This window comes from Lycium ferocissimum, chromosome 2 (assembly GCF_029784015.1).
Source record: "Lycium ferocissimum isolate CSIRO_LF1 chromosome 2, AGI_CSIRO_Lferr_CH_V1, whole genome shotgun sequence".
In the NCBI taxonomy this organism is placed as follows: domain Eukaryota; kingdom Viridiplantae; phylum Streptophyta; class Magnoliopsida; order Solanales; family Solanaceae; genus Lycium; species Lycium ferocissimum.
This window is the reverse complement of record NC_081343.1, coordinates 62,891,215-62,896,590: the sequence shown is the minus strand read 5'-3', so window position 1 is coordinate 62,896,590 and position 5,376 is coordinate 62,891,215. Positions and strand designations below refer to the sequence as shown.

Genomic DNA, 5,376 nt, shown 5'->3' with positions numbered 1-5,376 from the left:
ATGACCATTCGTGCTTATACAAACCTTTTGTGTTACCAGAGACTTCTTAAGTCATTGTAGTTTAAGAGATCCCCAAATCACGTCCAAGATTTCAACGTTTATTAGTGTGGTGTAGGCACAACGCGGGAAAGAAATAATATGATCAACTCATTTATGCTTAATGACTTTTCGTTCAAGATTCAAATTGTACGAACTTTGACCAACCTTTAAGATATATTTTTTCATCAAATTGATATGAAAAAAGTTGCAAATTATAATTCTTTTCATGTAATTTTCAAATATATAAATTTTAATCTTAAAATATTAAGTTACCTAATCCAATTTAGGCAAAGTTTGGGGACTGAAAAGATAAAGAAAGTCATTAATATAAATCGTGGACGTTTTGTAATAGGTATTAGCAACCAACGTCATAGCAGTAGTAGTCCATTTTTTTTTTTTTTCTTTCATTTTTTGAATTGAAGCAACCTCCTAGGGACTTTTTTTTTAGATAGTAATAGGAGGCAGACTAAATAATGATTTAACGGAGACATATCAAGGAACTCAATAAAACACCTGAGGGATTTAGATAATAAATTTGAAGTAACCTTCATTCCGTAACAAGGGTAAGTACTTATTGCAAATACATTATTTTTCATCTACTACGTATACGAAAATTCATTCATCACTATCAACTGTTAACTCAAGACCATCCTCTATCAGTGACGACACTAATTGAACACAGATTATAAACTCGACGACTTAAAAACATCCTTCATACAAACATTAAGAATATGCCATCATTAAGAAGAGACATTCACTTATCCTATTCCCTTCGCTATTATTTTCCTCCGCCGATGAGAAGTTCATACCATGTCACAACAGCAATCTTTCTTCTTCTTTCAATGGCAGAGACATGAACTGAACTTCAGCAATCATATACATTACTATATGTAATAAAGGAGGATGAATGATTTTTGTCGTCCTCAGGTTACATTTCAACTAGCATGTTTGCTCTTCTAAATTTACCCCTGTCTTTGTCCTTTATTGCTTCAAACTACTAAAGTGTGTTGGAGTAAAACAATGTACTTTGAAGCCCTTTTCCATAAATATGCAATCCCTCAAACTAACTGTTTGGTGACATGATTAGAGCTTCTTTTTATATTTCATATTTACCCCTACTTTACTACTTTATTACTTACATTTGCCACATACAATTTGGTAAAATATAAAAACTTTAAGGTCCTTAGAAATGCCTAGAATTTCTGAATTGGGAAGATCCCCACACGTCACTATGGATAACTGGATTGGAAAGAATGATTGTGACGAATTCATTTGAGATTTAACATTAATCTGGAGATGATATTTTCACCCTGGTGAATTCTGAAATTATTTTTAAACTCTGCTCTTTTTTTGTTTTTTTTTTTTTTTTTGTAACTTTTTATTTTGAAAATATAAACTTAGGTATAATGTTCTCACACAATTTTTATTTTATTTTTAAAAAGTAATAATAAGAAGGCAAATTTCAAAATTGAAGTCTCCAAAAATGAAAAGCAGGAATGGACAATATGATTACTTACTCTATCCACTCCAAATTATACGTATTTTTATCGTTTTAAACAACGCTTAAACAAAATTAATTAGAGGAAAATTTGATTAATTTCACCTAATTTACGTCAAGTTTTTTCAGTCATGTCGTAATTGTTTAATAACGAAATAATACTCCGTTCATAGTTGGTGTTACCCTAAGTAAAGCATGTATTGCACGCAAGAACATTGTAAGTTCTCTAATTAATAACAATAACTTATAGAATCTTCAATTGTTTAATGTGAAGCTTTGTGAATTTAACAATAAATTGGTCTTTATATTAAAATATACTTATTTATTGTTCACTATTTTTTATAAGAACATTGAGTTTGAAGCTTAAATCATCACATTTAACAAGCATAAATCCTTGTCACATGGAATTCATAGTGAAAAAGTAATAAATACCAAAGAAATCGATTTCTATATATTGCTAAAGAAATTAGATGCTCCTGAAATTCATAAAAATGCCAAATATTCCCAATTTATGATCTTCATGGAGTTATGATTAATTACATGCTGTAAATTTTTTAGTTTGTAGAATATTTAATCACATGTGTGTGCCTTTATTATTTGTTAATTCCCTTCCAAACTAACTTCTTCAAAACGATCGTCTTCTTTTAAAGATTATCCAATTATGTGATTAAGACTTGATTCTTATAAGAATTTATTGACAAGACATAACATAATTACCGTGCTACTACCGTAAATTAATTATGCAATAGAAAAGTGTGATACAAATTATGCTATAACTGAATTTAGAAATTTTCACTTTTGAGTTTGGGCCCGGGCTTAGCACGGGCCTGCTTAAACTAGTACATAAATAATCAGAGACCTCCAACCTCAGTTTTTGTGTTGCATCCTCCCACTTTCGGCACCAGCATAAGGATCAATTGTTACGTTGATAACAGCAGGCTTCCTAGCAGAAAAAGATTCAGTAAGTGCAGATCTGAGTTCATCTGGTGTCCCAACAAGGTATCCTTTTTCCTCCAAAGGCTTCAATTAGAAGATGATATGATGCACCAGGAACAAAAGAGGTGGGTGCTGGATCTTCTTTGTAAGGCCCGGTGATTTCTTCAGAGTTCTCCTATCACCACCGTAAACTCCGCCATTGTTAAAGACTATAACCACAACGGGGAGCTGATAGCGAACTAGGGTCTGCAGTAAATAAATTACTGTGAATAAGAAGTGTAAATGAAAGTAAACCAAGAAATTATATAAATAATGGGCCACAGGTAAGTTATTCTAAATAATAATGTAACTCGGAATTAGAAGGCATGCCTTCCCTAGCAACTGAATTAGAATAAACTGAGGATTTTAAGTATGTGTTGCAGTATAATGTTGCATTGTAAAGAGGTAATCAATGCTATAAAGTTTTAAACAAAAAAGTTAAAAAGAGATCAAAGTATCCTTAAGTAACGAGGAGGACTAACAAATCCTCACAATTGTAGAGGTCACTGCCATAGGCAACAGGGGACAAAAAGTTAAGCAACTGACATTGCAGGCATTAACAAATAGGTAAGAGAAATCATAACTCACCCCAGAACCTATCTAAAAGTGTAGCACAAGATGGATGCAAGTACTGATAGAGAGGTTATGGGCCCAACATGAAGAAATAGGAAAAAAAGGGGAAAGGGAATAGGTTTCAGTCATTATAAATGCTGGTTGACGAACAGCTGGTGGGTTCAATGACCCATCGAGTAGCTTTCTAAGGGTATCAAAGCAAGATGTTCTTAAAGTAATCGTGTACTTATGAAGTTTGGTCCATATTTCTATGGATAGAAAATGAAACTGATAATTTTGCTTAATCAATCTTAAAGCGTGGATGCGCTTATCAATTTTACCAAGTATTGATTTCAACATCTAAACAGATCACAAGAATCCACTTTACATTACCATGTGAACAAAAATCAGTTGGGTTTTAACTTAATGAAATTGCAGCACAGAACCTATGAATATTCAGCTCCATAAATTAGCAAAATATGGTCCAGTACATAACTGTAATTAGTGGTTCATTACAGGTTAAGATCTGTGCAGAAGTTCCACAAGAGAACATCAAACGCCATATAAAAATTAATCCAATGTTAAGAAGTCTAAATTATTCCAATTATGATATCAGTTCTGAAAACCAACGTACTCTAGAAAGATAGCAACTGCTGTTGACTATTAAATCTGACTAACCCCGAAATTGCCAGTAAGCAATTATATAATGAAACTACAAAAGAATCATCAATCTACAACAAACTGGAAGGACATTAACTGCCTATAGAAGTTATCTAAGGTAACAAACTAAAGTCAGTCAGATGCTATTAACATAGGATCGATAGAAAAGACAAGAAAAAGAGAGAAAGACGACGAACCTCAACTTCCATGGCACTGAAGCCAAATCCCGAGTCCCCTTCAACAGCTACTACAAGCCTTTCAGGACAAGCAACAGCAGCTGCAATGCAGTACCCCAAACCAACTCCCATTGTCCCCAAGTCCCCGCATCCAACCGAGTCCTTGGCTCCATCTGAACTAATACGGACGCCCCACATCCATAGTATTCGCACCTTCAGAGACAACAACCGGAGCAGGACTTCCCAATTCCAATATTGCATCCCTAATAATTCTGTTGGTGTCATAAAATTAAATGGTACAACATCTTTTGCCAGCTGCTGCCTCCATTTTCAAAACATTTTCCTTACTCTTCTTGGTTAATGCCTCAACCCAAGGATGGGACTTCCCCTAAACAAAAAGGGTCATCCTTAATCTCCTTATGTAACATCTCAACAACCTTAGTAGCATCACCAACTAACCCTACACATGGTTTCCTTAACTCGTCTCCTCCTTATCAACATCAACTAAGATAAACTTCACATCCTTAGACCACTTTGGTGGCTCTCCAAAATGCAAAAGCCAATTAAGCCTCTGCCCGACGACCAACGCCACATCACATTTTCCAATTGCCAGTGATCTGGCGGCGGTAGCAGCTAGCTCATGATTATCAGGCAATAACCCCTTTCCCATTGGTGTTGGCAAAAAGTATTCCAGTACTTTCAACTAAATTCTTCAAAGCATTTTCAGCTCTAGAAATCGCTGCTCCTTTCCCAAACACAATCAAAGGCCTCTCTGCTTGCCTTAACAAACCAGCCGCCTTTTCGATTTCCGAATGCTTAACAACAGATTTAACATCAACCTCCTTAATCCTACAATTCTCAGCTTCATTAATCAATTTCTCTGCTTCAGTTTCACTAATAGTTTGATGAAGCACATCAGTAGGAAGATCCAAATAACAACCACCAGGCCTACCCGACCCGGCCCAATCCAAAACACTGAAAACACAGCTAGGTACTTTCGTTATATCAGTAGCTTTAGCTGAGTATTTAGAAAAGGGTTTAACAGCTTCAATTTGATCTAATTCTTGAAAATCGCCCCGACCCGAATCTTTCTGATCACATGAGCCGGAAATCATGACCATGGGCCAAGTATTAACGGTTGCATTTGGAAAGTCCGGCGAGCCCATGAACGCAACCCGGCCCGGAAACGGTGAGTAGAATTCCGGGTCGACCCGTAAGATAACCGTAGGCTGAAGCAGCGTAACCGGCGGATTGCTCATTGTGGAAAGCAATGAACCGGATTCCTAACCCGACCGCCCGGTTCGCTAAGGAAGTAACGGGTATACCGACCACACCGAACATACGGTCTACGCCGGCACGTGCAAGGCACATGGCAACGAAAGTGTTGCCGTCGATAGTAGATGCGGTTTGGTGATCGGTGTTAGACATTTTGAGGATTCCTTTACAGTGATTGATTTTCTTTTTCTTTTTTGGGAT

At 35.9% G+C, this 5,376-nt stretch overlaps 1 pseudogene; it reads right to left on the bottom strand.

Moving 5' to 3' along the window:
* Nucleotides 1–540: 540 nt before the first annotated feature.
* Nucleotides 541–5,376, bottom strand: LOC132046682 (2-hydroxyacyl-CoA lyase-like; annotated as a pseudogene).